This window comes from Nilaparvata lugens, chromosome 11, assembly GCF_014356525.2.
Source record: "Nilaparvata lugens isolate BPH chromosome 11, ASM1435652v1, whole genome shotgun sequence".
Lineage (NCBI taxonomy): Eukaryota > Metazoa > Arthropoda > Insecta > Hemiptera > Delphacidae > Nilaparvata > Nilaparvata lugens.
In genome coordinates this window covers 6,606,065-6,632,898 of record NC_052514.1, presented here as the reverse complement: position 1 = coordinate 6,632,898, position 26,834 = coordinate 6,606,065, and the positions used below count along the sequence as shown (strand labels likewise).

Here is a 26,834-nt window from a genome sequence, read left to right as displayed (position 1 = left end):
TTGACCGATCGAAGTGAGGTCTAAGATTCAAGTCGACGGTTTGACATTCCTCTAAATGTTTAAATGTTTATAATATTTATATGTTGCGCATTTACGGCGAAACGCGCCGTAATAGATTTTCATGAAATTTGACAGGTATGTTCCTTTTTAGATTGCGCGTCGACCTATATACAAGGTTTTTGGAAATTTTGCATGTCAAGGATAATATAAAAGGAAAAAGGAGCCTCCTTCATACGCCAATATTAGAGTAAAAATCAGACTAACAGAATTATTCATCATAAATCAGCTTACAAGTGATTATACAGATGTGTGGAGAGGCCAGTCTATTACTGTATTTGTATGAGGTCTGTAGTTTCAATTAAAGAAATTAAAGAGGTATGCATCTTTAAGCTGGGTTTACACCAAAGTTATCAACAAAATGGTTATAACTTAATCCTTATAGATTCTATTAGATTGAACGGAAGTTGACAAACACATATGTTCATCATGTTTATGATAAGTTATGTTCAATCTAATATAATCTAAAAGGATTGAGTTATTAACATTTCTTAATAAATTTGGTCTAATCGCAGCTTTAAGGTCTTTGGTTTCCATATTTTTTTGTTTTGCAGTCATGGTATTATTATGCGTGCCCATCAGTATCCATATTCTCACATTCGAGAAAACTAATTTATTAGGTGAATAAAAATAAACAAATGAACTAAATAATGCTGGAGAAATTATAATATTTTTGATTCTAAAAAAAACTAATTTTCATCGGATAGAAAGATCATCACGGAACTGGATGAATTATATCATATGAAATACAAATTCAAACGTGAACTGAGTTTGTTAACATTTAAAACAATTGACATCTGGTACTTGTGGATGAGAATACTGCGTGAGGTCTACTGTTCATAGAACTACTAGTAATTGAAGACCTTCACAGGTGTAACAGCCGAAGACAGTCTAAAATGAAATTTGCAACAAAAAATGTTCAGTAAAATTTTCTTATCCGACCTTAGTTTTCGAAATATATCGATTTTTCGATATCTTTGAAAAACGTCAATAGCTGGAAATTATCGGTTGAAATCGAATTTTAAGGAAATGGTTGGAAGAGAGAGAGAGAGATCAACAATAAGATTTATTAGCTGTTCCTCTGCTTGACGTTTTTGAACTCTTTATGAGCGTTAAAAAAGTAGTGAATTAATTTGTATTTGAACTCGACGAATATACTATTTCAACTTTGAGTGCTCATACAAAGTTGAAAAATGTCAAACAAAAAGAGACAAAATAATTTGAATAATCACTTCTCCCTCTTACTAACCACATCCTCAGAATCAGATTTTGACTGATAGTTTTCTAATTATTGACGTTTTCATAAATATCGTCTGGTGTCTAGAAATATCAGATATCTCTAGACAATATTTCAGTTTCGATTTGAATTATTCGAGTTGAATAATGGAAAAGTTAAGAGAAAGAAGGAGTATATTAAGGGATAATTGAACGAGCGAAGTGAGGTCTAAGATTCAAGTCGACAGTTTGGCATTTCTCTTAATGTTTGAATGAGCTATTGTGGGAAGAATTCTATTATTAAAATGGCAAATGTTTATATGTTCTTATGTTGCGCATTTACGGCGAAACGCGGTAATGGATTCTCATGAAATTTAACAGGTATGTTCCTTTTTAAATTGCGCGTCGACGTATATACAAGGTTTTTGGAAATTTTGCATTTCAAGGATAATATAAAAGGAAAAAGGAGCCTCCTTCATACGCCAATATTACCGTAAAAATCAGACTATAGAATAATTATTCATCATAAATCAGCTGTCTAGTGGACTATAATACTACCCGTTCAAAAACATCGTTCATCATAAATCAGCTGTCTAGTGGACTATAATACTACCCGTTCAAAAACATCGAACATCTTGAAAATGTATCTTTCCATTAACGTTAGTAGACAGTTGACTATAATACTACCCGTTCAAAAACATCTAACATCTTGAAAATGTATCTTTCCATTAACGTTAGTAGACAGTTGACTATAATACTACCCGTTCAAAAACATCGAACATCTTGAAAATGTATCTTTCCATTAACGTTAGTAAACAGTTGACTATAATACTACCCGTTCAAAAACATCGAACAACTTGAAAATGTATCTTCCCATCAACGTTGTAGACAGTTGCAGCCAGACCTGATAACAGCGCTCACAATTACATTCCGGGACGACACGTCATGGTACGATATAGGACAGAAAGCTCTATGTTTATTTAGGATTTTTTCTAGACATTTTTAATTGATAAATTATTTATTAATTTTTGAGAAAACATAACAACATGTCAATGTAACTCACTGAGCGCGAGGTTTACTGTTCACAGAACTACTAGTAAAGATAAAGAGAAAAAATGGGATGGAGTGGAAATAGGAGAACAAAAAAGGAAGTAGAAGAAGATGGACATTGGGAGAAAATTACAATAATTTGGTGCATCATAAAACCTAGCGAAAAGCCGTGAACTAGTTTGTGATATTATTATGATGACTGAACCATTATGTCTCAGAAAAGACTCTTTTTCAAACATCGAGGGACAAAAGCTTTGACCTTGACAACGATGAAAGTGAAAGATAGCGATAAGAAATACACTGTGAGGAAGTGAGAGGAAGGATATTGAAAGGAAAATACGGTGACGAAGAAACGGAGAGAAAAAGAGGGACAACATCATCCTTTTGCGCTCTTCCAGAGGAGAAGAAACACAGAGTGAAGAAGTGAGATAAAGGATAATGAAAGGAGAATGCGGTGACGAAGAAACTGAGAGAAAGAGAGGGAAGACATCATCCTTTTGTGCTCTTCCAGAGAAGAAACACAGTGTGAAGAAGTGAGATGAAGGATACTGAAAGGAAAATGCAGTGACGAAGAAACGGAGAGAAAGAGAGGGACAACATCATGCTTTTGCGCTCTTCCAGAGCAGAAGAAACACAGTGTGAGGAAGTGAGATAAAGGATAATGAAAGGAAAATGCACTGACCAAGAAACGGAGAGAAAGAGAGGGAAGACATCATCTTTATGAGCTCTTCTAGAGGAGAAGAAACACAGTATGAAGAAGTGAGAAGGATGATAATGAAAGGAAAATGCGGTGAGGAATGAGAGGAGAAAAAAGAGAGAGAAGATATTATCTTTTTGCGCTCTTCCAGGAGATAAGAAACACAGTGTGAATGAGTGAGAAGGATGATAATGAAAGGAAAATGCGGTGAGGAATGAGAGGAGAAAAAAAGAGAGAGAAGATATTATCTTTTTGCGCTCTTCCAGGAAATAAGAAACACAGTGTGAAGGAGTGAGATGAAGGATAATGAAAGGAAAATGCGGTGAGGAAGGAAAGGAGAAGAAGAGAGAAGACATCATCCATCCTTTCTCGCTCCGCTGATCCTGAAAGTGAAACGTTTTTCTGTGCCGCGATTTTATTTCACTTTGCAGTAAATTTGTTTATGGCCATAATTTCGTTCAATTAATGTATGAGGGTCACTGGTGCTTTTCATCCAGTTGTCATTGAGCATTGTGGTCACTTGATAGAGGTTGGAAATGCTAAAGAGTACGATTGTTTCAAGCTGTAAATTAATTATTACCTTTGGAGAAAATAATTTGAAGCCTTGTCTACTATGGCAGTTTGAAGCTTTAAATAAATTTTTAGAATTTATCGAATTTTGTTATGCCAGAGCTTTATATTATCAACTTCGAAAGTAACGGGACTGTATTTTTGCAATCTATAAATAATTTTATTGAGATTTCTATTTTATTAATATCGTTCATATCATATCATCATAGTATCTTACGTCACAAGGATGGGAAGGGGCCTTTTGCAGGCGAGAATGATGTTTCTAGTCGAGGCGTTAGCCAAGACTAGAATTTCATTCAAGCACTGCAAAAGACATTCACTTACAAGTAGCCTACACAATTCTCTGTCATAATAATCTAAAGAAGAATAATTGAGTAATAGAAAACATTACCGGCTTGTGCTGAAGTTACTACATGCATTCTATAAACATAACCTAGTTTACAAATTCTGAATCAGGAATTTTGTGGAAGTTGACAAAACTTCCACCTGGAGCGCTGAGAGTGGTTTTTCTTGTAGTAGTTTTGCTATTCCTATTTTGGAACTAGGAAACATACTCGACTGTAAAGAAAACATATGGTTCCATTAAAGTAAAGTATGCTGTAATGGGAATCATATATTTATTTGTGCTGAAAACAGCTGTTTACCGGCTTGATTTCATGGATGGAAAACAGCTGAGATTGAATTACTATGACAAAAAATAAAAAAAAAATTCATAGTCATTCAATTTCAGCTGTTTTACATCCATGAAATCGAGCCGGTAAACAGATGATTGTAGAACAAATAGACATATGATTCTCATTACAGCATACTATACTGTAATCAAATCATATGTTTTCTTTACAGTCGAGTATGTCTCTCAGTTCCAAGTGTGGAACAGCAAAACTGGTACGAAAACCGCCTTTTAGCGCTCCAGGTGGAAGTTTTGTCAACTAAAATCAAGAAATTCCTGATTTGAAACTTGTAAACTAGGTTATGTTTATAGAATGCATGTAGTAATGTCAGCACAAGCAGGTAATGTTTTCTGTTTCTCAATTATTATTTTCTAGATTATTATGACATAAAATAGTGTAAATTACTTGGATGTGAATGTCTTTTGCAGTGCTCGAATGAAATTCTAGTTTCGGCTAACGCCTCGACTAGAAACATCATTCTCGCCAACAAAACGGCCCTTCCCGTCCTTGTGACTTAAGATACTATTCTGCTTGTGGAAAAGGATTGTATTGTTATCTTTTTTGTATTATGGGGGAAAATTTATGTTATCATTGTATTATAAGTATATTCGTGGGATTAGAGTTTGTGTGATTGTGTATTGGAATTTTTTAAAGCAAATAAGTACCTCCTCCTCACAGGAGCTCGAATCTCCCTTCCATCTTCTCCAACTCCTATTATATTAAAACTCTTTACACAAATCATTTGCAATTACAGTAAAAAGATAATTTTCTGTAATAAAACTGAGTTCAACAGCCTGGCTTCAATCACAGCAATGCAAATAATTGCAATCAGTTTTTTTACGACAGGAAGAAAAATACATCCTTTTTTGTAATGTTCAGAACAAGGTGGATCTCTGAGCAGGAAGTTCCAATTAAATTCAAGATGATACTATTGCAAACTTGCTCTATCATTTGCAATTTTTGTGATATTTCATAGTTTTTCTACACTAGATTTGGGATTGGAAGCCTTGTAGATCAAAGCTTCAAGCCTGACAATTTTTGATAATATTGGCGGAAAAAATCGGTAACTAGTTTATTCCGGTTTTTAGATTGAGATTCAATTATTATTATCGATCGAGTTTTCGAGATGATAGACGTGATAATCAATGGGAAATTATATCGATGATTTCAAGGCCTTATGTTGATTTTGTCTTCAATTCTATAATTTACAATGGTTCTCATTATTCCTCAATGGATCATCGATGATATATTATCACAATAATGAAAACACTGGAATGTTTTCATAAATATCACAAATTTATTGTAACATTACTAACTTGTTTCAACACCAATGTTTAATAATTACTGTAATAGCTATTTGTGCAACTAGTGCGCAAAGTGACAGTTTGCTGCACCGAAAGAAGGCGAGGGCGGAATGGCTTCTTGAGTGCAGCAGAGGAACTTTGCACACGTATTTCACATTAAATTTTTCCTACAGTTACCATTGAATATGAAAAGTGGGTAATTATGGGTGAAATTGCCTGAAATCCATCAAATGTTTGTGTTTGTGATTCTGTTATTGATAAAAACCTTAATTTATTTTAAATAGAATGTAGTATGTTGTGTGTTTGAATGGCGGGGCGGGGGTCATCCACTGTTGTCCACCACCTCAAGACTCTTATAACGTGCTAGACCCACAGTCACAGTTACCAACTTAATTTTGATTTTGCTGCACTGGTGCTCCATAATAATCAACTAACTATTTTGCTTTGTCATGCTGCAAATCTGGAGTACGCAAAGTACTCACTTTCCGCACTAGTGCGGAAAAGTGATTCTTTGTGGCCTGCAATCAGTGCAGAAATGGTCACTTTTCAGGGTATCTGTAGGAAAAAATTATTACTGATGATTTTCTATTTTTTCTATTTCATTACTTCAGATGAAGTTCTTAATGGCTGTACCAATAATAGCTTATGGAAGCGAAGCCTGGGTGTCAATGAAAAAACTGAGTCCCGTATTCAAACAGCCGAAATGAGGTTCCTTCGAGCAGTCAAAGGTTACACTAGGTTGGATTACATAAGAAACGAAGTAATAAGAATCGAACTGAATGTAGAATCTTTATTGCAAATATTGAAGAAAAGACTTCCAATTCAAGCTTGGTACTACAAACCCGATGGGGGAAGAGGCGTCGGACGACCGATGAAGAAATGGATGCCGGAACAGGCCAACAGAGCCTAATCCTTGAATGACGATGATGATGATCATCATCATCATTACTGTAGGAATCAATCTATTAATAAGATTTCATTCCAAAATATTTTGAATATATTTAGGCTACTAGATTGATAATGTAATAAATCTCACTTCTGCAGAAGATTCGAATTTATATTATTTTTGTTGAATCAAAATTTTGAATTTGCTGATGGTTGTCCATCAGCTGACGGTTACACACCTCATTCTGTCAGTATTCCTGATGAACAATATCAACGAATTCCATTCAAACAATTGTGACAGCTTGAAACGAATCCACGTGGACTGATACCTCTCAAATTGTTATAGAACTATCTTCAGTTGCTCTACTGTTGGCCGAGTTTTGACTACAATATTGCTGGTCTGTGATTGGCTGACAGTTGTAGTCTAATAGCCTGATTCCTCTCAGAAGCTTCTAGAATATTGTTGAGCTACTCTGCCATTGGTTGAGCATTGACATTCGACCGCCATTTTGTGATATTCGGAGAAAGCCATTTTGGAACCAGAATGTTAGCTTCAACAAATAAAAATTTGTATTTGTTGTGTGAATCATATTCTTGAAATAATGATGATCTGGTGATCAAGTTTTCAAGCATTCTTCTACTTCCTTTCTTCTTGTTATTATTTCTCTCCTTCTTCTTCTACTTCTTTTTTCACTTCTTTTCAAATCCATGCCACATTTAACTCGGCCTACTCTCTCCTGATTGGTCAAAAAAAGTTTCCAAATTCTACCGGTAGATAGTGGTAGATACTGGGTGGTGTGGAATCTACATCTCATCTTCTTCTTCTTCAAATTCTTTTTTTCCCCTCTTTTTTATTCACTTTTAATCGTGTAGGAAACATAAATTCCCTGCAAAATTATTGTTGAAAATTTGAAGCGCTTCTGTTGAATAATTTCTCTAATTGAATAATTTCAGCAAGGCAATGGATTTTCAAAAAAAAATTAATTTCAAAAAGCAATGGGACTCAACTATGTTTTATCAATCATTATGATTTTTATGAATCACCATGATTTTTGCGTCATTATAGTATCAATTGATGAACGTTGAAATCATAAATTAATCAACCAAGTTTATAGAATAGGTTATTTATCTCACTTTCCATAAAAATGCTCAATCTATTTAAATATTGTCAATACACAAGAGTGTGAGAAAGAAGATATAATATTGCACGTAACAATAGTCGATTTATATTCAAATTTATATCAAGATCATAAATTTTAGTTACGAGCGAATAGGCTACAATCTTCTCGAGATATTCATTATTTTTCCCTCAACTTCCTGACCTTCAGAAGACAATGGCAGTAGTTGCAATATAATTTATAATCCAGGTGAATCAGTAGAGAATCTAATTTTGTACCAATTCCATGTCATATTCAGATTAGTACTTTCCATCATTATGATTCATTGGAAGAATAAGACTTCGATATTGTCAATACCACTTTTAGGAATGAAAGTAAAAGTGGTATTGACAATATCAAAGTCTTATTCTTTCAATTATGGAGAAATACCACAACATCTCATACCATACAATCAAATCATATATGATTCAAGTTAAGTTGGTTAAAAATCTGATTCAATTGTTCCAATTCTATGCCACACAGGCCTATTCTGTTACAATAGGGGTGACAATTTTATTTTTCCTTCTTCTAATGACTAGAGCAGATGACTGTAATATGTGATCAAGACAGATATTTCTCATCAAATTCGTCAGTAATTATTTCAATATCGCTGTGCAATCGTCATTAGAGTTAATTACTCTCTAACTAATGAGGCGTTAAATACTGATGATATCAGAGTGAAAATTTAAAATTTCACATACCTCAATTATTGCATCAGTGATTGAGTGATTTTCAAATCTTATTTTGTGATTTTACGATCTTCTTCTTTCCACATAGATCTTGATGGTTATTACAACATCATTGTATCAAGCTCTTTATACAATCTAATATAACTCATACATTATTAGTCCACTTATTAAATGATAATCAAGAGAACCCGAGTTCGAATTTCGACCGGGGAAAAATGTTTTCTACAACACCACAATCACATAGATACGGCCACCACGTCTTCCGGAGGAGACGATAAGTCGTCGGTCCCGACTACTAAAAAGTAGTCCTCATCTCTCACTCATTACCCACGCACAAGCCTAAGAGCTCATGTGGAAATCACCCTCAGTATTATTACTATAATTATAAATGTCACTGCATGAAGCTTTTTGTTAAGTTAGGACTCTCCTGAAACTGATTGAACCATGGGAACATTCCTAAAAATCTGGTGTGGCGCACTCACACTACTTTCCTTGCCGGTATGAAAATTGATCACCTGATGCTAGTGTTCACGCGCATTAGAGTCTACTATTAGATCTTAGCCAGCTGGTGACAGGACAATAACACTGGAGACACACGATGTGTGCTATCTCTTCATAGTGAATGATTTAATAAAAATTGAACAGTTGTCAACAGTTTGCAATTGAATAATCACATTTTCTCGAATTTCGAGCTTATTTTTAATTTTAGGTGAAAATGTTACAAAACATTAATTGTAGAGATTTTTATGCTCAATCTTTTCCACTTGAAAGTTTTTGTTTAAATTGAATCTGAAGCTGATAATTAGGAATCTAAAATCAAACTAACTTTGCATAGATGAGGCGGAGCTCCTGAAATTTTTACAGATATGGGACTTGTGACAGTTGATAGAATTCAAGTCTAGAAGCGTCCATAGAAATATAAAGGCTAGATTATATAAGTCCATAATACGTACAGTGGTCACGTATGGAAGCGAAGTTTGGACATTAACATCAAAGGCAGCAGGCAATTTAGACCGCTGGGAAAGGAAAATGCTGCGTAGAATATATGGACCTGTGTGTGATGAGGGTGTCTGGCGAATAAGAAATAACAACGAATTAGCTGCACTCTATAAGGAGCCACCCCTGTCCATATATGTCAGACTGAAACGTTTAAGATTGGCAGGGCATGTGGAGCGGATGCCTGACACTCGCGCCCCCAGGAAAATATATATGGAACAGCCAGGAGGCAAGAGACCGGTGGGGAAGCCAAGACTGAGATGGGCGGATGGTATTTCCAAGGATGCAGCAGAACTCCTTCGCATCAGGAACTGGAGAAGGAAGGCAAGAGATCGTGACGAATGGAGGCGCAGAATTGAGGAGGCCAGGGCTCGATTTGGGCTGTAGCGCCATCGAAGAAGAAGAAGACAGTTGATAGAGCTTATCAATGACTATTTGAGGTATAAATTTGATCAAAATCGTTGAAGCCGTTTTCGAGAAAATCGTGAAAAACTCTGTTTTTGACAACATTTTTGTCATTTTAGCCGCCATCTTGAATTGCGTTTGATCGAAATTGTTCGTGTCGGATCCTTATAGGGGAAGGACCTAAAGTTCCAAATTTCAAGTGATTCCGTTGATTGGGAGATGAGATATCGTGTACACAGACGCACATACACACACGTATACACACATACAGACTAATACGCAAAAACCACTTTTTTGACTCAGGAGACCTTGAAACGTATAGAAATTTAGAAATTATGGTACCTTAATTTTTTTCAAGTCATTCCGTTAACTGGGAGATGAGATATCGTGTACACACACACACACACACTCACACACACACACACACACACACACCACACACAACACACACACCACACAACACACACACACACACAACACACACACACCACACAACACACACACACACACACACACAACACACACACACACACACACACACACACACCACACACACACACACCACACACACACACACACACACACACACACACATACACACACATACAGACCAATACCCACTTTTTTGGACTCGGGGGACCTTGAAACGTATAGAAATTTAGAAATTGGGGTACCTTAATTTTTATCGGAAAGCAATACTTTCCTTAGCTATGGTAATAGGGCAAGGAAAGTAAAATACATGAAGAATGTTCAAAGCAGATGCATTTAAAGAGATGAAACTCACTGTATTTTTAATGAGTTTTCCACTATTTTTCACCGATGTATTGATAGTTTTGACGTTGAACTGTCAAAAATCTCCCAGTCGAGAGACTTTGAAAACAGGAAATTAGGTGCAATAAATTGGACAGCTCATCACACCAACAACAGAAAATGTGTTCAATTCAGTTCTATTCAAACGTGGCTGAAAGGTTTTGCCGATTCCTTTGTGATCTGTGACACAATTGACGGCTTTTGTGTCCGTTGTTGAGTTGACATCCAGTACATTCGGTAACAAGTGTTGGTTATCGATCAAATGCAAATTACCAGGAAAATTTGAACTGTTGAAGGAGATAGAAAATTAGGATATTTAGGAGAATCCACTAAATTTCTTGTTATTGATTTTTTTTCAAACATTGGTAATCATGTAAAATATTGGGAAAATTGGATCACACATTCTGTGAGTTATGAGATTGTATACCGTTTTATACCGCCTATGATTGAATATGAAAGATAGGAAGATAGAATATGATTGGTAATTCCATTTAGTATATTTTATAAAATAGGAATCTCTTTCTATTGGAAGAGATATATTGGTAATCATGTAAAATATCGGGGAAATTGAATCACACATTCTGTGATTTATGAGATTGTATACCGTTTTATACCGCCTGTGATTGAATATGAAAGATAGGAAGATAGAATATGATTGGTAATTCCATTTACTATATTTTGTAAAATAGGATAGATTTGGGCCTATCCCAATGCTCGTGTTATACTTCAAAGGCTATTCTTTCTTTTTACTGCAAATGCATCTGATAATGCCTGTATTATAATGACACAGGTGAAAGATGGGAGAATAGCGTTGCATATGCTTTTTCGCCACACTGCACAGAAAGCAGCTGTTTTCCAGTCCCTACGTAGATCTGAAAGACATTGCAGACGACTCTCGTCTGACGTCAGAACAGGTTTCTTTCCGGTCTAGGCCGGAAAAAGTACCCTTTCCAGCCGCTAACATGGAACTAAGAAAGGTGATCAAAAAACTTTCCATTATTTGTGTTCATCATTCAATAATTGAAACATTTATAATAATATAATAATCATAATAATATAATAATATAATAAATATATAATAATCTTATTGTCATTTGAAAGAATAAAAAAGTATAAACTCAACCTCCCACATAATTGAACATCATCTTTTAGGTTATTTAGACAAATCAGAATAAAAAATAAAAATACTTGGACAATTCCCTGATATTCAGATTACCTCAGATTTGCTAGAGCTATCACCTTCCACTTCTGCTTTCGGAAGTGCTTAGTAAACAACTATTCTCATATATATATATTATATTGTTTATTTTTGTGTGTGGCGAAAAATAGCGTTCGCACCACAGGCAAAAATGTTTTTTCGGCTCTCAATCTTTTCTAGTCCTCGGCCTACGGCCTCGGACTTGAAAACCGATTTCGAGCCGATAAAATATCATTTTCTGCTCTAGGTGCGAAATATACTATTCCACTACCTTCAAAAAAGGATGTTCAGCTGATAGCAGGATATATTTTGTAATTTGAACTGTTTATCCTTGTTTAAAAAAATGATCAATTATATTTTATTCGTTGAGAAAATGAAATTTTTCAGTTCGAGAAAAATACATTTTCATATTTGAGATCAAATATTTTGTAAATTAATTATTCTTCTACATTGTTAGGAAACGATCTGTCAACTTTGCGGAGCTAGAAAAGGATAGTGCTATCTGTTTTGACGAATGATAGACAAGGAAAGCAACACCAATGTTGATCAAATAATACTGTCATTATAACGTGGACCTCACTAAGATGGTTTAAAATGTTACTTCAACATAAGCAATCTCCTTTCAACCCAAACATTCTCTCACGAATTGAATAAAAAAAGAGATAGAGAGAAGATAAAGAATAGAAATAAGAGAAGAGATTCCACAATGATTAATTTTTCAATTTCTTATTGTGGAAAAAGTATGCATGAAATTTAATCTTATACTGTTATCAAGTACTCAATAAATCACATTTGTATTATATCCAAATCTAAAAGCGAGAAATTTGGAATAGTTGATAGTTTATAATATTGGGTAACAATTTGAAAACATGTAGAGAGTTTAGCTTCAAGTAGTTATTTGAAATTATTATGGATGGACTTGAATATTATTATGGATTGTAGCCTAACTTGTACAGTATTATTCCTCTGTTCTGAGAGATGTAACTTAAGAGCTTGAATACTTTCACTATGACCTCCCGCTGTAACTTGTGTAGGCTATCTCGAAACAATAATCTAAATTACTTTGTTATGCACTATGTAACTAGACTCTACTTCATAATGTAACCTAGACAGTACTACTAAGTTCTAAGTGGTATTTTCATACTAAAGCGTAATGTAGAGGTGTAGTGTTATGTATATCGTTTTATATCTAATATAAAATACATGAGCATGACTATTATTGGAAGTCTAGACAAAATACACATTCCTCTTTCTCCTCCTCATCCTCCTCCTCCTCCTCCTCCTCCTCCTCCTCCTCCTCCTCCTCCTCCTCCTCCTCCTCCTCCTCCTTCTTGTTCTTCGTCATCTTCTTCTTGTTCTTCTCCTTCTTCTCACTCCCTCTCCTTCTTCTTTCTCACAATTCACAAAGGAGAAGTAATTTTTGCTGAATATCGTTCATCAGTTTGCAAATTGCTTATGGGTGGTTTTGACGATTGGAACTCGCCTAAAACGGATGTTCCACTCGTTCTTCAACATCTTGTTATCTAATATGTGATATCTTCATAGTATATTATCAAGATATCATATTATCTTCTCCATATTCTGCAAATTTTTCTCCTTTGCTTGCCTATCCTCCTTTAACATCTGTTTTTTTTCTTGGCTTAACCACCACCTGTCTATATTTTCTCCCTCTTCTTCTTCATCTTTTCTCCTTTCCTCTCTTCTCCTTCTCATTTTCCTCGTCATCTTATTCTCACCCATCCTTGTCACTCCTCTTTCTCTACTCCCACATGTTCTTCCACTTGAATGAAAAAGACTAAGAAATTGTCAAAGAACAACTGATTTTTGGTAAAGGTAAGAACTGAAATCAGTGGTTTTTTGACAATTTCTTAGTCTTTTTCATTCAATATGAATAATTACCACAATATCAACTTCTCAACTACACAAAAAGTTCTTCCACTTCCTAAAAAGCCAACAAACAAATGCTGCGTCTGTTATACAACACTATAATAGTAATTGCATTCTTCAAAAGTCATGAACGTGATATGTTATTTCGCATTTGCTGATTCGGCTACAATGCGCTTCTACTGAAAGAACAATGCCTCACTTTTGTTCCTCAACAGATAACAGACGTACTACATTATAACGACCAGTCTCTTTGGTCAAATTCACTTTTATCTGTCAGCATACCTTATAATATAACAACAAACCTTCCTATTCATTCAATGCTGACACAGTTTTAAGTGAATCTCACTACTGAAAATTCACTTTATCCTGTCAGTATTCCCTATAATATAACATCAATGGTTTCCATTCACCCAATGCTGACAGTTGTAAGTGAATCTCAATACAGGAAATTCACTTTCACCTGTCAGTATTCTCTATGATGTAACATCAATGATTTCCATTTACTCAATACTGACAGTTTTGAGTGAATCTCAATACAGAAAATTCACTTTATTCTGTCAGCATTCCTTATGGAAATAGCATCAAAGTTTCTTATTCAATCAATACTGACAGTAAATATTTAGAATCTGACTACAGTGTAATGAATGTATATGCTTTCGACCCGAGAAGTTTCAGTCATTACGAGTCTATACCATAGAGAAACAATAGCGTAAGTAGATATCCCATGGTATAGGGCGTTTATGTCGCAACTTTTACTGTTATCCCAAGCCGATTACTGTCGATTATTGTTGATTTTTACTGTTTTGACCGGGTAAGAGTGTATGAACGGCACAATATGAGATACTACCAAGCGTCATAAAGCTTCACGGGAAAGAACTACGTGGGATATCGGCTTGAGATAACAGTAAAAGTTGCGACATAAACGCCCTATACCATGGGATTTCTACTTATGCTATTGTTTATCTATGTCTATACTGAGGTCCACGTTATAATGGCAGTGTTTGATTACCAATGGTAATGCTATCCTTGTCTATCATCCAACAAAGCGGATAGAGCTATCTCTTTCTCGCTTAGCTCTGTTGCCAGATCGTCTTTTAACAATGTGGAATTGATATTGTATTGTATATTCTATCAATAAGATTGTATTGTACAAGTATTTGTATGTGATTTTGGCAATAAAATTCAATTCAATAAAAATTCAACAATTAATTGACAAAATATTTCATCTTAGTTATGAAAATTCATTGAAAAAATTATAGAAAAATATAATTCATTGCTTAGTAAAATATAATTGATTATTTTAAACGAGAATAAACAGTTAATATTACATCAATGAACCTATATCAGCTACCATCTATAGAAGGCATTGACAAGACAGAGGATCGGGAACGTTTTTCTTCTATCTTTCTCCACTGCCAAAATATACTTGATTATTTTAAACGAGAATAAACAGTTAATATTACATCAATCTACCTATATCAGCTACCATCTATAGAAGGCATTGACAAGACAGAGGATCGGGAACGTTTTTCTTCTATCTTTCTCCACTGCCGTTATAACGTGGACCTCACTATAGAATGTACATGCATTCGACCCTAGAAGTTGCAGTCATTACGAGTTTTGTGATGAAACCTTATCACCGCAAATGTATCTTCTCTCCGAATGAACGTTATGTAAGCAAATTGGGTTTTTGTGCTGTTGGGATTTAAGTAGGTGTAGAGAGAAAAGAAAATACTGTTATCAGTACATATTGTCTACATAGGGACATGGAAATACAAGTAATACATGAGCTTGAAGTATGTTTTGGGATATTATGCAGTGAGGAAATGAGTAGGTGTGGACAGAAAAGAGAATACTGTTATCATTATCACATACCACGTTTTGGTAGAGAGTTAGTGGGGAGGATATTTTTAATATTCTTTCCGAAGAATGGACATTGATATGTCCAAAGCTCCGCCAATTTATGTAGATGCATAACAATTTGGTTATTATCTATAGTTATTATATTACAAATTGCTTTTTCATATCATATACAGTTCAATAATTATTTTCTTAGTCTATATTATGTAAATGCATCTATAATTTTGCTGTATTGTAAGCTATTGTATATAAGTGTATAAGCCAGTATATATTGTGATCTACATAAATAAATTACTCAATCAATCAATCAATACCCTACAACATAGAAACATAGAATACTTTGGAAACCTGAAGTTATGTTCGAGCATTGGGCCTGTGAAAAGGAAAATCATATTATTCCACAGTGGAAAGTGAATTCGTACTTTAATTACTTCTATCATTTACAGTGACTTCGAATAAGAGACTATATCGCATTTTATTAGATTTCATTAAAATTATAAAATTTCCACTTTTCAATTCAGAGTCTGTCAACTTAAACTCTCGACATTTCAACGATCTATTCTCCAATACATCGTAAAGAAACTATATTTTACTAGTATAAAATAGTTTAAACCATAATAATAATAATAATATCGAGTGACCTGGCTGGCTCAGGTCTGGTGTCAGAGTTTTCAGGTCGCAACTGATCAATTTCAGGGCCTTTGACATGACCTAACGACTGCTTTTTAGGCAGCCGGGACCGACGGCTTAAACCATAATATCTGTCGTTATCATTATGGATAATATCTACATCATTTCATTCTTCATTTTGATGTATATTTGTATTTTGTCTATAGATAAATCATCACCAATTACTGTAACTATTGTACTGGATTAAAGTCTACTCAAAGTTTTTACGAAGTATTCTATGATTCAATGTACATTATAAGGCTTGGCACACACCAGTTAGTCAAGACAAGACAAGACATGATCAGACACGTTCAGACACAATACTTCACATAGTTGCTTATGAAGACATATCTAATTGCAATGACTAATCAGTGTGTGTTGCGTCATAAGCAACTATGTGAAGTATTGTGTCTGATCATGTCTTGTCTTGTCTTGACTAACTGATGTGTGCCTAGCCTTATCATGTACATTGAATCATAGAATACTTCGTAAACTTTGACCTTGACTTTAATCCAGTACAATTACAGTAATTGGTGATGATTTATCTATATTGACAAAATACAAATATACATCGAAATGAAGAATGAGATGATGTAAATATCATCCATAATGATAACGACAAATTCAATTTATTTCACCAAAACACAGGAAACAGTACAAAGATGTGACAATCAGAAAAAAAACAATAATTATTATTATAAGTATCTATATCAAATATCTGAAAAATACGGCTGGAGGTGAAGAACTACTGGCATATGTGAACCACTCTTGTTCGCCAGTAGGAGTAGAAACTTAACTGTTTCTAAATCTTGAACTAATAATTTAAAATGGAATCTTTTTATTCAAACAATGGTAAGTATATTTAGAATAAATGCTATCATTGTGAATATCATGGTTTTACTATTTTATACGAGTAAATTATAGTTTCTTCACGATGCATTGTAGAATAGATCGTTGAAATGTCGAGAGTTGACAGACTCTGAATTGAAGAGTGGAAAATTTTATAATTTAAATAAATGTGAAATTGTATTTGTTGCCAACTAAATATATACCCCATAAGAGAGGCTTTTGCTCTTTTATGAATGTAAATAAAGCTATATTATTATTATTATAAGTTGATAGACTATTTCACAACTTTAGATTTAAGAGATGTATTTATTTACATTTCAATATGAGGGCACCAGGAAGAGATAAGTTGACAGACTCTGAATTGAAAAGTGGAAAATTTTATTATTTAAATGTGAAATAATTGTATTTGTTGCCAACCACATATATACCTCATAAGAGAGGCTTTTTTTCTTTTTGAATGTAAATAAAGCTATATTGTTATTATTAAAAGTTGATAGGCTACCGTACTTTTAAGCACTTTAGATTTAAGAGATTTATTTATTTAAATTGCAATATGAGGGCACCAGGAAGAGATACTTCGCATCCCATAGTAGCCCTCTCGAAACAACAAAAGCTACAATTCTAATATATTAATAGTATAATACAGTATAAGTCTAATGTAATCTTAGACCTGAAAAAGCTGCTCGAGAACCAGCCAATCGGAGATCTTTCTACCCTGCCGATACGTCTTAAAAAATCTCGTATTCCCTCGACCTTACTATTGGCTCTTGAGCCGTTTGCACAGAAAAAACTAAATTAAATGTTTGATTCAATATAAAAATGCTAACAAACGTTAATACGTTCTAATTTGGTTCAATATGAACGCGATTCCGTTCAATCTGACACCTTTTCAAGAGAGATGTTCCGGTTTCAGTCGTGGTATATAATTCATTAAAATTTTGTTTCGTGATGCATTTTTGTATTTGGAAACAACGGCAATATACTTCCAAGTACATTTTGCAATAAATAGTTACTTTTGAACTGTAATGAAGATGTAGAATAGAAGTCAACAACAGGAAATTACAAATTCTATGTCCAACCTTGTAACAAATCACTGAGATTATCTTATTGTAGACGAGCACACTTGTTACCAGAATTTGTGGTATCCTATCCAATATTAGAGTAGATACTAATGATGGAACTCACTTATACAGTCATGTTTTTCCATAGTAATGTTCCATTTGTAACCATGTTAATGTTGCTACATTACTTTGATGTGGTTGGTGTGAAGATGATGGGAGAATTTCGTCAACAAAGGTAACATCTCATCAGTGCTAACGATATTTTTATTGCATCAAAGTCAAATTTTCATTATTTGACATTTTTTCATGAGATTCTCACAACATCTGACGGTTGCGACAACCTTCAAGCTCCAAAAGTCAACTATGAAAGTGAGATTCATTGCAAACTGTCAGTATTGTTTGAGTGGAAAGTATTGATGTTATTTATGAGGAATGCTCATAGCTTGAAACGAATTTTCTGTAGTGAGATTCACTCTATATTGTCAGCATTGTTTGAGTGAGAAACGTTAGTGCCATTTATGAGGATACATATTTGTCACATGAACACATAATATGACAAATTTTATCCGATTATTTACGACCATTTAATCGATTTATTATCAGTTTCACTTAAACAATGCGTCAAATATTAGTTGATTGATACAGTCGTTTCAATTTGAAGAGTTTATCAATTCAATTCCATCTCTACTTAATGTTTAATTTGAATAATACAATATTACAACAAAGATAATGATAAAATGCTAGCTACTGATTGGACAAGCAAAGATCAAAGTGATCATTGAAAGGCATGAAAGGGATAATTGATTATAATATTTTTGAAGATTGAACCACATGTTTCTCTGATCACTCTAATATTGAAAAATCTGGTGTGGTACACTCACACAACTTTCCATGCTCATTGAACTGTAAGCCCCATTCTTGAACGAGAATAATTCAGGAGAATAACATAATGACGATTGGCGGCAACATACTTGAAACTACGATCAGACTACTGTATAATTATGTGTATATACAATTATTGTTTTCAGAGTACTTTTCCCTTTGTGTAAATTGTGAAATTCGATGATTTTTTCAAAAGTCGTCAAAACAGCTGTTCTACAGATGAAATATCTCTACTATGTGTTCTTTTTATGAACTGCTCTACCTCATGCACGAGAAGGAGGTTACAAAGTCAATCTCTCAAGGATGGGGTGGACCCCCCATTTGTTTCCCAGGAAGGAGACTCATGCCAGTTAATAGAGCTGATGAATAACTATAAAGGGTATGAATTCGAAAAAAACAGTCAAGTCATTTTTGAGAAAATCGTGAAAACATGGTTTTTTAGTAATTATCCGCCATTTTTCTCAAGAATATTACGGAGCTCCTGAAATTTTCCCAGAAATGAGACTCATGTTAGTCGATAGGGCTTATAAATAGCTATTCATGGTATAAATTTGAAGAAAATCGTTAGAGCCGTTTTCGAGAATACCGTGAAAAACATGGTTTTTTAGTGATAATCCGCCATTTTTCTCAAGAATATTACGGAGCTCCTGAAATTTTCCCAGAAATGAGACTCATGAATCGATCAAAAATTGATAATGAATGAGTCATATGATCATGACGATTATTGAATGTTGACTCAAATTTTGTCTGTTGAAGTGTCCTATTCATATTTTTGTTACTAGTAACGTTTTTTCCTGAGTTTTTGTGTTTGTTGAAAGATCATGATATTGTGAAAATACTCTATGTCGAAAACTTTCAGAAGAATTTCAGGGTGATAGCAATATTAATGAGTCAGTTTCATAGTCTATCATCCGGTTGTACAAGAGTCTGTTAATTTCCAATCCCGATTGAATACCACGAGAGCCAATCAGAGAATTGATTTGAGAAGCCTTTTTTCATAAAAAAACCTTGTTAATCAATCAATCAATTCTATCATGACTGACTCATGACGGAATCCAATCATGACTGAATCTTGACGAAATTCAATCATGACTGGATCATGACGGAATTCAATCATGACTGAAATTCAAATTAATTTTGTACAAACCGGGTACCGTTATTATAAATGAATAAATTAATAAATAGTTATTTGTAAGCCAGTTTTATACAATCAAATAGATCATGATGTCATGATTTTCGTATGTAGAATGATATTCATTTTAGTCTGTCCGAATTTCATAAGAATAGGATCAATAATGTTTGCCATTCAACAAATCCTGACAGTTTTAAGTGAATCTTCCAATAAATTCGAAATAAATCACCCATATATTATCAGGACAAACGTTTGCATTGACAAGGTTGTGCTATCATCGATATCTTTGTCTTTTAACAATTTGGTAGCTTTTAATTGTCTTCTTTCAAATAATTGTCATCAGAGTCCTTGAAAGTGCTGGACAGTGTCGTGAAATGTTGCCTTGGCAAGTGAAAACGTGAATCATTCAACAGCTGACAATCCGATAAATGAATGACACATTTGAATAAATGACACTGTCATTGCTGTGTTATCACTGGGTGAGTTGATGTTTGTAGAATAATATTGATGACACTTCCAAGATTGTTGGAAATTGTTGAAAACCGACTCATGTATTAGTGAGTTTGGAGCTTGAAAAGCAATGGAAAATTTTTGTTCTTTGATAAGCTTTCAAAAAGTTACTGTTCAGATATATACAGTTCTCAATGAGAACTATTAGAGTACAATATGGAGCAGAATATAAATTTGGGAGAGAAATAGTACAAGGATTATCCTTAGTTTTTCTCTCCCAATCAGTGCTACTTTGTGAAAATTATAAATAAATAAAATAAAATAAAATGAATAAATATGTGGAGTTGAGAGTGAATGATAATAGGAATCTGGATTCAAACGTTGTTTGGGCAATTATATTGATTTGGATTCTAATCAGATCGATTCAAATTTGAAACCAATATTGTTTTTTGAAGTGAGATTAGTGTTGGGGAGAAAAATAAATGATTCTTAGCATCCGAGAGTACATTGGTAGCAATAAAGGAGTTATTCAGTACTTAAAACTAATGAGTTAAGTAGTATCATAGTAAACTATTCTACAATTAAAGAGAGATAAGTTTCAGATGATATTATATGAGAAAAATATTCGAAACCTATTGACATGAGAACTATTAAAGTACAATATGGAGCAGAATATGTGGAGTTGAGAGTGAATGATGATAGGATTCTGGATTCTCCTACTAATGAGCTCCATATCTAAGTGTTTTTCATGGTAAATGATACAAAAAATTCTTGTTTTGTGTGTATGTGCGAGCTTGCGCTCAATCATCTTCATGACATCATACTTAAATTTCTAAATCTTTCTTCTTGCTAAACCCTTCTCCCACTAAATCTTCAACTATATCAAGTTATAAATTAAATAATCTCACTTCTAACACTTTGGATCTGACCCATATTCGTGGAAAAAGCCCAGTAACATACTGTACTTTTTTTGAGTAGTATAGTGTTCACTTGTAACTTCTCGTTTTATACTTTTGTTAATATTTTGTATGAATTTCGAGTGAATAAAATTATTTGATTTGATATGATTTGAATCACATTCTGATTTTCAGTAATTCAATTTGGAGTTATTATTGATCTCCAATCTTTAACCATCAATGTGCTTTTTCGTGTATATGACTGCAAGAGGAATAAAACGAGAAAATCAAAGAACATTATTTCTAAAGAATCACAAATGTTGTCGACTTTTGAGAGATGAGATGATAATAACTTCATTTTCAGGAGTAACCGGACACAAACTCCAAATTATACTCCTTTTAAATTACTTTTCAAGATCCGTATTGCACGTGTAAATATTACATGGTTAGATTCAATTTCCACTGTCAGAATTCCATACGGATAACAGCAACACTTCCTATTCAACCAAAGCTGTCAGTTTGAAGTGAACTTCATTGAAATTACTTTTCGAAAATTGAGTCTGCTGGTTGAATAACCAGATGAGTGTAACCTCAGCATGAGATCATTGTAGTAATTGACTATCTAATCAAAGTTTAAACTCAAACTGTAGTTCTTCCTTTCCCAATCATTCATAATAATTGAGATTGAGTAGTGTGTATCAATGTATAAACTGCTGAAGATCACAATAATTATCTAATTTCTTACTGTAAGTTGAAATAATTCTCCTTTTTCATGAATGATTCAATTGAGTATCTCTTGAAGAATGAGTCACTAATTATTGTACAATATCGGGCCACCGAGCTTCGCTAGTTATTTTTATTTATTGATAAACAGAACACAATAATAAATTATTATCTAAAATGATCGTGTTTATATTTCACAGCTGGCTATACGTCATCTTATGAATTTCGGGGATGAGATATTTTTATTTTCCACATACTCACTTTTTTACTATCCACAGCTGTTTCAGCCAAGGATGAATTATTCTTTGAATGTCGTTCAGCGAGTTTTCCCAAGGATGAGACCTAGTGCAATCGAATCTTTATAAATCATAAACCTACTATGTTCCAAATTTCGTGAAAATTGTTGGAGCCATTTTGGAGATCCGTTGAACATAAATAACCAGGTATAAAAATAGCCAGATATAGAAATAGCCAGATATAAAAATAACCAGATATATAAATACAGAAATTGCTCGCTTAATATAATATGATATCCCACCGATTTCTTTCTCAGGGTTCATCACATGTGTTTGATATAACTGGTATTGTATTACTGAAAATTAAATGTATGTGTTTTACAAATTCAATAAATTTCAATTTGTAATTTCTCACTGTATTTCTTAGACAATAATGAATGACAATTGAGTAGTTGACTCTCCACGTTTCCAAGTAATGACTCAATTGGAGTTATCTATGATGAAGTTTGAGTTTGGCGACCATATAATGATTTTTTATTAGAAAATTCAACAATGATGAAAACACAAATTTAAATTGTCAACGACTGTTTAAAAAGTGGTTGAGAATTTAAATTTGTGTTTTCTTTATGGAAAAGTACCACAACATCACTCAAAACACAACTGTAAGGTTAAAATTCAACAATACTTTTCAAACACAGAAATAATGAATGGAGAATAATGAATATATGATATTGAATTTCTTGTTATCTCTAAAAGAAGGTGTGAGTGGAATTATAATATTAAGATTCCATATCCTGAAGATATGGAATTTTCGTTATTATTAGAATCGTTATTCGAAGCTCATTCACTGTCATGAGAGTCATATTCTAAATGTGAGATTCTTCAAGAGAATTTCTCATGAATAACACCAACCAATTTTGACAGTTTTAATGAATGTTTATTGCTTTCAATGTTTGAAAATAAATACAGAAATACCCAATGTACCTAGAATACATTGTATCCTATTATATCAAGCGAACAATTTCTGTATTTTCATATTTTTATATATTTATATCTGGTTATTTATGTTCAACAGATCTCGAAAACGGCTCTAACGATTTTCACGAAATTTGGAACATAGTAGGTTTATGATATAAAAATTCGATTGCACTAGGTCTTATCCTTGAGAAAACTCGCTGAAGCACATTAAAAGGATAATTCATCCTTGGCTGAAACAGCTGTGGATAGTAAAAAAGTGAGTATGTGATAAATCAAAATATCGTATCATCGAAATTCATAAAATGACTTATAGCCAGCTGTGAAATATAAACACGATCATTTTAGAGAATTGTGTTCTGTCATAGCTTACTCTATACATAGTAGGCTATGGTTCTGTTTCGCAATAAATAAAAATAACGAGCGAAGCTCCATGCCCCGATATTAGAATATTACATCTTGAATATTCTAGGTACATTGGAAATAACTATCTTATCTTATGAAAAAAAAAATCAGATGATATAATCAGTATGGAATAGAATTTTATGCTTTTTAAAAATACAAAGATGTGATAGTTTGATTTGTATATTTCAAACGCTTCACTGAAATATTTCAACTTACCCACTTCAAGAAGACCGTCGATTCCACAGCCGTAGCTTCACAAATATTTTGAATTCTTGTTGACAAGTCTATGATAATGCTTGAATGACTGGAACAAAACAAACTTCACTGTCTACTAAATCACCGAGCCGTGTGGACTTGAACAATGTGAGCAAGTGTTCTTGAAAAATTGTCACCTCAGCTTATCAAGCTTGAAAATTTGTTCTTTTTGTTCTTGAAAATATGTCAGCTTAGAAGATAATCAAAGCTTTTTCAACGTGTTTACTGAAACAAATAATGTCACCCAGTATAGTCACATATATAATGTGAAGAATGATAAATTTATGTCAATTCTCCAAGAGTGTAGATGTGACAGGATGATTACAGAACTGAGGAAAGAGTAGAATTCAATAACGTATTGTTAAAAAAATCACCGACTTTCGAGGAACTTTTGTGAGAAATACTTTGGAGTAAGTAGTATTAGGAGTACCTTTTCCTGAACATTTTGAGGAAATTGGAGTTGTTCTTCAATCTCAAACTATTCTTCAACAATTTGAAAACTTCTCTACTATTTGATAGCCTTAATGTATCAACCGTAATTTATGGACAAGTGAATAATTATTAGTAGAATTATTGTAGGGAGACTGTAATTACATATCAAAGAGATTTATGAGCTGAAATGTTTTCCCCTGAATTATGGAGTTGTGATAAAATTGTCTTGTTTGGGAGTAATTTAATTAAATAAATTCAAAATTCTAGTTGATACATTTTTTAAACTTGAAATTGTGTGTAAATTGAATCATGAACTCTAAATAACCTCTGGAAAGTTGAAAACAGTTTTGGGCGAACTACAGTTGTTTTTACCTTGATTTTATCTTTATTGTCTATGGAAATTTGAAAGAAAAACTTCGGAAACCTTGTATACAAACAACAAAAACTGCAGTATAAGATGGGAATTGAATTGAAAGAACTTGAGGAGCTCAGTTACAGGTGGAAATTGACGGAAAGCCCCCGGAAAACTTGAAAATCACTCACGTCAACTTCAATCACTCAAACACACAATTTCAAGTTGAAAAAATGTATCAACAAGAATTTTGAATTTATTAAATTAAATTACTCCCAAACAAGACAATTTTATCACAACTCCATAATTCAGGGGAAAGCATTTCAGCTCACAAATCTCATTAATGACTCACGTCAACTTTATATACGAGCAGAAAAGTTTTTCCAACCGAATTATGAGTTCGTATTAGAGTTTGTATGAGTTGGTCAATACCACTTAATAAAGTGGTATTGACAATATCAGTCTTATTCTTTCAATTTGAATTATGAGTGTAAATTCCAAAGAAAAACTATGAGAACTCTGTTTTAAAACCACGAGAACTGAACTATAAGATGGGTATAAATTTCTCTATTATAAATATAATAGAGAAACTGAATTAAGTAACTGCAGTATTAGATGAACAGTGAATTGAAAAAAACTTGGGACAGTTAAGTTACAGGTGAAAATTGTCGGAAACCCTTCGGAAAACTGAAAAATCACTCACGTAAACTTGACACTTCCCACCGTAGCTCCGTGATTGTATAGAGCCTCAAGCGTTGAGTTGAATACTGAGCCAGGTGAGGACTAGCGAGAGCTCTATAATAGCAGTCAGGCTATCAAGGCTAGTCTAACAATATTCCGCCCGAGAAACATGAATGGAAGAGAGTTATGAATGAGCGTCGTCACGTGATCTTACTACGCGAGTCATCTCGTAGTATATCTCGCGTTTCCTATAGTTAGATTCACATAATGATGACAGCATTCCCTTATGAATGAAATCAGGTATTACCATTCAACTAATAATGACCATTTGAAGTGAATGCCAATATGGTGGCCGAGTTGGTTTCTTCCAAGTTTTGAAGTGTCAACCAACACTGATTGAATAAGATACAGTCACATAGATTATGAGGAATGCTGGATTGCTAGATTATGAATACAGTTAAAGTTGTAACTATCATTGAAAAACATACTCTACATTTTTTGTACTATTGTTTTCTTTTTTTTGTTACAGTATTATATTTTTCAAATTCTTATCCGCTTTGGTGGTACGTTAATGGATTTTGTTCTCACATATTTTTCAACCTTTAAATATAACCCAGGAGTAGCCTACCACTACTTTCATTTGAGTTCTTCCTACTTTCGAACAAAGTATTGTGATATTTCACACCTACGTAAATTCAATTTTTTTCATGATTTGATCTTTCTTTTTCAATTGTCATCCGATGTTGACCTTATTGGCACCGACTGTCAGTATGTTACTGCTTAGTCAGCAAAAACAATTTTTCGCCACACTGCACAGAAAGCAGCTGTTTTCCAGTCCTTACGTACATCTGAAAGACATTGTTTGCAGACGACTCTCGTCTGACGTCAGAACAGGTTCCTTTCCGGCCTAGGCCGGAAACAGTACCCTTTCCAGCCGCTAACATGGAACTGAGAAAGGTGATCAAAAAACAGCTGATCAAGGAACTTTTCATTATTATTTGTGTTCATTATTCAATAATTAAAACATTTATAATAATATCATCTTATTGTCATTTGAAAGAATAAAAAAGTATAAACTCAACCTTCCACATAATTAAACATAATCTTTTAGGTTATTTAGACAAATCAGAATAAAAAAAAAATACTTGGACAATTTCCTGATATTCAGATTACCTCAGACTTGCTAGAGCCATGACCTTCCACTTCTGCTTTCGGAAGTGCTTAGTAAACAATTATTAATATATATATATATATTGTTTATTTTTGTGTGTGGCGAAAAAAAGCGTTCGCACCACGGGCAAAAATGTTTTTCCGGATCTTAATCTTTTCTATTCCTCGGCCTACGGCCTCGGACTTGAAAACCGATTTCGAGCCGGATAGGTCTA

At 33.6% G+C, this 26,834-nt stretch overlaps 1 protein-coding gene across 3 annotated transcripts in view; it reads right to left on the bottom strand.

The window, feature by feature from the left end:
* Positions 1–25,593, bottom strand: part of LOC111058995 (neprilysin-11) — a 92,045-nt gene extending 66,452 nt beyond the window's left edge. The window contains exons 1-2 of one of the 3 annotated variants that reach the window (XM_039437490.1): positions 25,472–25,593; positions 23,946–24,209 (exon numbers count right to left, since the gene is read on the bottom strand). The gene's annotated coding sequence lies outside the window, so the exon portion shown is untranslated. Of the gene's footprint in view, positions 1–23,945; positions 24,210–25,120; positions 25,256–25,471 lie in introns of those variants that run through there. The other 2 variants (XM_039437492.1, XM_039437491.1) reach the window with 2 other exon arrangements.
* Positions 25,594–26,834: the final 1,241 nt, after the last annotated feature.